Source organism: Nicotiana tabacum, chromosome 6, assembly GCF_000715075.1.
Source record: "Nicotiana tabacum cultivar K326 chromosome 6, ASM71507v2, whole genome shotgun sequence".
In the NCBI taxonomy this organism is placed as follows: Eukaryota; Viridiplantae; Streptophyta; class Magnoliopsida; order Solanales; family Solanaceae; genus Nicotiana; species Nicotiana tabacum.
Window position 1 is genome coordinate 197,697,786 of NC_134085.1, and position 8,872 is coordinate 197,706,657.

At 34.8% G+C, this 8,872-nt stretch overlaps 1 long non-coding RNA gene across 2 annotated transcripts; it reads right to left on the reverse strand.

The window, feature by feature from the left end:
• Window positions 1-1,407: 1,407 nt before the first annotated feature.
• Window positions 1,408-8,489, reverse strand: LOC107759999 (uncharacterized). Of its 2 annotated transcripts, XR_012711112.1 has the most exons (4): window positions 7,885-8,489; window positions 3,327-6,683; window positions 2,925-2,992; window positions 1,408-1,665 (listed from the first exon to the last, which is right to left on the reverse strand). It is a non-coding gene; the product is annotated as an uncharacterized LOC107759999 (long non-coding RNA). The 2 variants fall into 2 exon arrangements; XR_001642304.2 differs by having other exon boundaries at window positions 2,925-6,683.
• Window positions 8,490-8,872: the final 383 nt, after the last annotated feature.

Genomic DNA, 8,872 nt, shown 5'->3' on the forward strand with positions numbered 1-8,872 from the left:
TAATTTGACGATGTAAATTGACCAAATAGTGGCCTTCTATTGCTTGGTAGATTGTGCAAGTTTGGACATCTACCATCTTGTAAATGAGAATTGGCACAAAGGTTGAAATTCTAAGAGATATGAAGCTATGAGACGAATATTAGAGGTACAAGATTACGCTGTAATTGGAAAAATTGAAAAATTATGTGAGGCACGAGTGACAATATTTAAAAAAATTATGTAACTATATTTTTATGAAAGGGACGCGAATAAAACTAACTCGCGAAATTAGATGGGAAAAATATTTTCTAATTATGAAATATTACGCCAGTTTTTTTTATTTTTAAAGAAGTAGGAATGATATCTTGCTATAGGGAGTGAGATGCTCATTGTTGTCTCAAGAAAATTCTTAATGATAGTTTAAAGCACGAATATCGATGAACTTTATGACGAATCGAGCTAGTTGAAGAGTTTGCGGGCAAAATGTCCTACCTTATAAAAATAAAAGAACATGCCAGAGACTAAAAGGACATCTAAGAATTGGAGAGGACCTAAGAAAAATTTGGGCCTAAGTAAATACCTAAATGGTGCTCTAAAGTTGTTAAATAGTGCTAAGTGCGGAATAATGAAAATCACTATTATTATTATTATTATTATTATTATTATTATTATTATTAAGTAAATAGGATGATATAAAAGAATATATGTCAACAAATAGAGTATATATTTAAATAAAGAAATAAGCAAGCTGGATAGTCAATATTTTCATCTTCTGAAAAATAACAATGTTAGTAAAATAATAAAGTCAAGTAAGCAACATAGCAAATAAGAGACGTAGCAAGTAAGGAAGCAAAGCATGTGACAGATTCCAAAGCATAACAAAATAATTGCGCGTCCTAATATGCAGGAGGCCTCTTTGTGCCAGAGGTAGGCGTAACATGTATTTTAAAAATAAATATGTCATTATGTTTCATCCCATTTCTATAAATTAATAATAAATAGTAAAGTATAACTACTTAAACATCTTTCTTTTTTGTAAAAGGGAGTGTATTTTCATCAAAAGAACAAAAGAAAGTATAATAACATATATTTATATAACTAATTATAATAAATTAATTAAGTAATTCTATTTTTCGAAAGCTAGTAAAGTACATGAATTGCCTAAGCCATTTTATTTATTTTTACATAAAAAAAAAATCAAAAGAAAGTACAATAAAAGATATTTTTGTCATGTGTAAACTTCTCGTTGTTCCGCAAGATAATGTCGTTTGAAAACTTTACACATGTTATAAAAAAGATAGTGTCACGATCCAATTCCCGAACCTGGTCGTGATGGCACCTCTCATGAAGACAAGGCCAGCCATTCAACCCAATTCATCCTTTTAAGACAATTAATTAACACAATTATAGTATAAACATGGTTTAATAATATCCAATAGCGAAAAGTATAGATAAAATACGGAAATCCAACCCAACTCAGCCCTAACCGGGGTGTCACAAGTCATGAGCTACTACAGAGTTTACTAAAATTCTACAAGGTATGGAATTAGGAACAACATCTGAAGATATCATAAATACAAAAGATAAGGGAGAAAACGGGTCTGCGAACGCCATGCAGCTACCTGGATAACTTCGATGAAAACTGAATAGCAGAAAACTCGCTTTATGCCTCAGGAATACCTGTACCTGCACACATGGTACAGGGAGTAATGTGAGTACTCCGACCCAGTGAGTAATAAATATAAATAATAACTGAGGGTAAGAAAATACGTTAAGACATACAACACTCTATACAGAAGCAGTGAAATCATTTAAAATAACAATTCAGTGAAACATCATGTGAAATTTCTTTAAAACCAGTAAAAACAGGTAATTTGGCAGTAAAATGACGAGTAGAAATCTACCTCTCGGGCTCAATATCAAAACAACGAGTAGAAATCTGCCCCTCGGGCTCAGTATCAAAATAATAAGTAGAAATCTGCCCCTCGAGCTCAGTATCAAAATAATAAGTAGAAATCTGCCCCTCGGGCTCAGTATCTCAGAACAGTATCAGCCCCTCAGGCTCAGAACAGTATAAAGCAACCAGTCAATGAAATAAGAGCACATAATTATTATGGCAGATAATGCAGATAAAGAATAAATGCATGAGTGCAATGCAATGCATATGACGGTACCCTCTGATACCCACTGCACATAATTATTATGGCGGATAATGCAGATGAGGAATAAATGCATGAGTGCAATGCAATGCATATGGCAGTACCCTCTGGTACCCACTGCGGCGTGCAGCCCGAGCCATCCATATTTATTTATCGTCTACGGTGCTCATTGGGGGTGTGTACAGACTCTGGAGGGGCTCTTACAGCCCAAGCGCAATAACAAGCCATCTCGTGGCATCAATCAAGTCCTGGTCAGTCATTGTTACCTGACCAATTTATATCACACAGTGCCATTATTACCATTGTTTCAAGTCACATCATACAGTGTCATTGTTACCACTATTTCAAATCACTGCTGCGACGCGCAGCCCGATCCATGCTCAGTCCAGAAATCATAATAAGCCCATTGGGCATTTGTAAAATAGTAGTTCTCAGCCCGAAATATCATTTAAAAATATCATTTAAGTTTTCAAATCTTAGAAAGATGGCTGAGTTTGCAAAACAGTATTTAAAACCTTGGACTGAGATCAAATGATATGCATGTATGCGAAAACAGTGATGTCAATCCCTGAAGGATTCAAATAATTGGCAAGAAGCCCAAATGTAACAATTAAATCCAAGTAGAAAACACGGTAAAAATATCTCTCGGGACGGACTAAGTCACAATCCCCAATGGTGCTCTACCCCACGCTCGTTATCCGGCGTGCAAGTCACCTCAATATAGCGTTACGATGTGAAATTCCGGGGTTTCAAACCCTCAGGACAACATTTACATCAATTACTCACCTCAAACCGGCTACTTCTTTAGCTCGCGACGCCTTTGCCCCTCGAATTGGCCTCCACGTGCGTCGAATCTGCCCAAAATCACAACGAATATGTTGCATTATGCTAAAGGGAAAATACCCAATCGAAAGCAATCGAAAAATATCAAAATTCACGAATTTGACAAAACCCGAGTCCCGGGCCCACGTCTCAAAACTCAGAAATTTTTATACCAAGATGTTCTTCGTCCTCTCACGAGTTCGTACATATAAAGAACACAAAAAATCGGAGCTCGTTTGACCCTTCAAATCGACCCTAGAAAATCTCAAAAGCACAAGCCCTAAAACCCCACTTTTCTACTGATTTTCATGTTCCAATTCACATATAATCTTGTATTTAACTTGGAAATAAGTAGAAACAACTCACCTTTGATGCTTGATAAAATCCCCCTTGAAATTCTCTCCAAAATCATCCAAGCCAAATGAAAGAAATGAAAGAAATAAGCCAAATCCGTGTTTAAAGAATCTGTCTGTGCTTCGTCGAGTTGTACCTTGCACTTGTGCTATACAAGTTGTACATCCTATTAAAATTTTCCCTTCTCGGACACCTTCTGTTTAAACACCCATAACGTCTTGTATAAATATCCAAATTACAAACAGTTTGAAGATTTAGAAACTAGACTCGAAGATTTTTAATTTGATAGGTTGTACACCATATAACACTTTATAAATCCCGAGATATGAGCTTCTAACATCGGCTCCATGAAATCCGAAAATTCTGGAGAAACTGCTCCACCAGTCATCTTCAATCGATCATACCTTTCTCTACAGATGTCCAAATTATGATTTCTTTATCTTTCTGCAAACTAGACACGAAGGTATACAACTTTCATTTTTGAATCATCTCAAAATTCCTTGTAGATCAAAAGATATAGGCCTCCGACGTACGCTCCACGACTGCACAGTTGCTGTCCAAAGACAGCTTAGCAGCAGAAATTGCAGCAGCTTTTTCTTTTCTTTTTGGGTCCGAATTCCATTCCGTTAAACTTCCGAAATCCACCCGAGTCCCTCGGGACCTTAACCAATTATATCAACATTGTCCCAAAATATCATTCAAACTTGTCCCAACCTTCGGAACACCCAAAATAACATCAAAACATCAAATCATCATCAGATTCAAGCCTATGAATCTCAAGAACTTCCAAATTCTATTTTTGATAAAAAAAACCCAACCAAACCATGTCCAAATGACCTCAAATTTTGCAGACAAGTCCAAAATGAGATAATGAAGCTACAACAACTCTCGAAATTCCATTCCGACTCTCGGATCAAAATCTCACCTATCAACCGGAATTCGCCAAAATACTAACTTTGCCAATTCAAGTTTAATTCTATACCGGTCATCACAAAAATATTCCGGACACACTCCTAAGTCCCAAATCACCTAACGAAGCTATCCGAACCATAAAATTTGCATTTCGAGCCCTCTAACATATAAGTCAATATCCGGTTGACTTTTCCAACTTAAACTTCCTTAAAAGAGACTAAGTGTCTCAAACCTTATCAAAACTAGTCTGAATGACTTCAAATTTTGCACACAAGTCATATTCGACATTACGGGCTTGCACCAACTTTTTGAATCGCATTCCGACCCCGATATCAAAATTTCCACTTCCGGTCGAATTTTCTCAAAAACCTTCAAATATCTATATTTAGCCAAATGACTTCAAAATGACCTCCGGACATCCAAATTCACTTCCGATCACTCTCGCAACTCCAAAATTACCATACGGAGCTATTCCCAGACTCAGAATCCCAAACGTACATCTATAACTCTGAAATGCCTTCCAACCCAAATTTATGAAATTCTTCTAAAATACTAACTTCCACAATATACGCCGAAATGCTCACGGGTTATCCAAAACCAAATCCGGACGTACGCCCAAGTCCGAAATCATCATACGAACATGCTGGAACTTTCAGATCCCAATTCCGAGATCGTTTACTCAAAATTCCAATCTTAGCCATTTTCTTCAACTTAAGGTTGCCGCAATGAAAATTTTCTTTCCAATTTGACTCCGAATTTCCTGAAATTCAACTCTGACCATACGTACAAGTCAATATACCTGAAATGAAGCTGTTCATGACTTCCAACTTCTGAACAATGCGCTAGAGCTCAAAACGACCGGTCGGGTCGTTATAGATAGTCATGCTTCTTTAACTAGGATTTAATTAATTTAAAGTAAATGATCCACATAATTGACATGTTCGCCCTTAAAATAATGTACATATACGTGATAAGGTGTCACTTGGGGTTGAAAACCCACTTTAACATTTAGGTGAGGTCAACTTGTGGGTTTAATGCACCTCAGGTATTAAATCACCTAAGGTTAAAATGATGCATGCTCTTAAAAGGGTTTTGATTTAGCTTTATCTTAGGTTGACTAAGAATGGGTTTTCTAGACTGGTCTGCTCTCAAGTGGACAACTTGAGAGTGGAAAGCCCATGACTGTCGATAGCACCGCTGATCGACTTACCCACGAACTTTTTCCTAAAAGGTGTTTTGAGTAGTGCACGGCCGCAAACCGCGTAACCGCTAGGTGTGTGCTTTGTGTGAATTTTTCAGAAGTGGAGGAAGTGAAATAGGAATGACAATTTATATAAAGCAAAAAGAATAGATGAGCAATTCATAAAATACCGTTTATCATATAACGGCAATTCAAATAAGCATCATAACAATCAAAAACACACAAATTAATTTTTATTATTAACCTAAGTTTGTTGTGGTTTAGAACCTAGAAATTCCCAGCAGAGTCGCCAAGCTGTTATACCCCATTTTAACACGGGTCAAGTTAGAGTATAACATATTGGTAAATCTGAGGTTTAATTAATTAAGATAGTCGCCACCTAATTGTATTAATGGTGAATTAGGACACCAACTTTAACTAAGTAATGCTTAAAGTTAACTCTGTTTTATATAGTCTGCTTAGTGTTAAAAATTCTAGGTAAGGGTTCTAGTTATCTTAAAAGGAAGGGGTAAGGCACCTTTTAAGATCCATTAAAAATGGTTAACCAGCCAAACTTAGGTTAGTTTACGGCTAAAAAAGTGACTCCAGAAAGAATCTCAATGGACTAGGACGTCTTTTAAAAGAAATTAAATTTCAAACCCAAATCGAAATATCTTGAATAAGCAAAATAAGCTTAGGTTTCAAAACAAAAACGTTACATGTTGGATTGAAATTTTTTTAAAACTAAACTCGAGAAAAACAGTCTTTTTTACTTAGGAAATGGATCAAAGTTCCGAAGTAGTTTGGTTAAATATTCAACACAAATTTATCAAAAAGCTTATCATGAAGAAGACGTCCTTTGAGTAAAGAGTCAACTGATTTGAAAACATGTTCAAATTCTGTCTTAGTTTATAAAACTACTTTCTCAAAAGTTTAAAAAAAAAATAAAGACTCAATTGGTAACTATCTCCCCAAAGCTCTTAGCACATTATATCCTTTTAAGTGCTTTTTTCAATAAAATACTTTTCCAAAATTAAAGTTGTAATTTTAAATGATAAAATTAATTATCAATCATAGGTTCAAATAAACAAATCACAAAGATTAACAACATCAGACAGAATAAGTAGAAAACAAAGCCGCCATAGGCGATCCCAAGCGATTCGCTTGTTTTATTCACTATCCGGTGCTCTAAGGAAGATGGTATGCAACGACTCCATGTTGTGATGGGGTAACATTGAGTCTCTATGAGACTCCACTACGAGTCTCAAATTAAGACTCTGTTTGCTCCAAAGCATGCATGCAAAGAAAGGAAAAATAAAGAATTAGGAGTCATCCATAACAGTAATAGCATATAAAGGCAATAAAACTAGTATTATACTTCTTTTGATTTATAACAGGACCTTAGTAGTTTATAAGTCCCTATTTCTTGTAGATATTACTGATGATCATCTGCTTTGGTTAGTTACCCTCTATATTAAAGGTAAATTTAGGGTGAATACATAATGAATGCACTTTAGATTACCGGATTCAAAATAAAGAAGATATGCTGTCATGCAATCAAGATTTCAGTACTTAGAGGAAAGACTAAAATTTATAATATGTTTACAATCCAACAATATGTATTCAACAGTTAGTGATAACCATTAGACAATTTTCATAGTTCAATAAACCTACAGGCGTATTCTTCTATGGTTAAACGAATCCAAACAATAGACTACAAAGCATTCTATATTCCTCAAAAACCAATAGTCTTCTACATTCAGACAAAAAAAAGATAGTATTTGGCATGGTAAATTTCGCATACTCATAGTAACTAGACATGAATTCTACTCTCTTAAAATTCTCTGCAAAATAATGGGGCCTATTGGCATAGTATTTATAAACCTCTAGTAAATAAGTGTGTATTTATAAATAAAATGAGTCCTAAACATGATATAGATATCAACTAAATCACGATTTATATATATTTAAATAAAAAACGCTTAACATACTACTTTTAACAAATCTAAGAATCACAAGAATGTCATATTAACTTAATGATTTTTCAAACATATGACGAATACTTATTTTCATGATATCTAGGACATAGGACATGAATTAATCTCAACTTAAACCAAATCAAAAAAATATTCAAAACTAGCAGATTCGAAAGAAAAGGGGAAGGATAAAAAGAAGAAAGCACTGACCACTCAATCTTTTAAAAATATATGGTCTATCTTATAAAATGCTTAAAGGCATAGTTTCTATACAACTCCTAAAACATGACTCTTATACTTAGATCATAATTCCTGGCTAAAACGGCATAACCCATTTTGTAGAGTAATTTTAACAAACATGTCTTCTTCACATTTAGTAAGTAAACAGCTAGAATACGACTCACTAAGGAACGCAATTTCTACAGAAGACGAAACAACACATACTTTACGTCTAATAACAAAATAAGGGAACAAAAGATTACAGTTTAGAAAGAAAACTAACCTGTTGCGGAGCAGCGAACCGAGGCATGGATCTTAGATTCGTTATCGAACTCTGATTTTGAGACCACTCTTTCATCTCAGACAAATGCATATTCGACTAAAATAAATGAAGATAATCGATTTTATGCAAGGGTAAATACCCAACATAAATAGCTGGGGAGTAAAAAAGAATGAAGCTTTTCTGAGATAAATAACAGTTAATAAGCATATGATAATTTATAGAGGGGAAGAGAGGCGGCTCTAAGTTTGGTCTCAAAAGGTGAAGGCAACAACTAAAGACCTTCAATATTTGGGGTAAAAGGGGTGGCTCTCAGCTTGGTCGAAAATCTTTTCAAAGGCGGGTATTTATAGGCTGATTTCTAGGGTTCTTGGTTTAGGCGAGATTTCGAAATTGAGTGAAAAGCTCTTGAACATTGATATTGACGAAAATTAAATGAGGTGCAAAGCTTCTTGTTCAAAAATGGTAATGGCAGGTCTGCCATGGCTGGGCAACAATGGAATTTTTGAAGAAAAGGTAAGGGAGGAGAAGAAGCGTCTGTTTTGGAGAGAGAATGGAAAAATTAAAATGCTAATTGTGTCTAGGTCTTTGAGAATGAAAGAGTAGAGCTTATACGACTGAGATTAAAGTCTGGAATATTAATCAAAACGACGTAGTTTTGATGGGGTTCTAGAGTGTTCTATAGTTGGGCTAAAGTGGAGGATTTTGGACTGCTTGTTGGGCAGATTTTGGCCGACTTAGGCTTGGGCTAACTGATTGAAAAGACAATATTTGGATTTTTAGCCTCCTATCTTCTTGGGTATTTCTTTGGGCTTCTAATTTTTTATAAAATATTCTAATAATCATATTATATAATACTACGTAATGTGAATATATAAAAATAGCCTTTACACTAATTGATATGCATAGAACTATAACAATTTTGGAACAAGTATTTATAAACCATAGGATTAAAGAAACATTACTATTTAATTAAATAAAAGAAAATGAT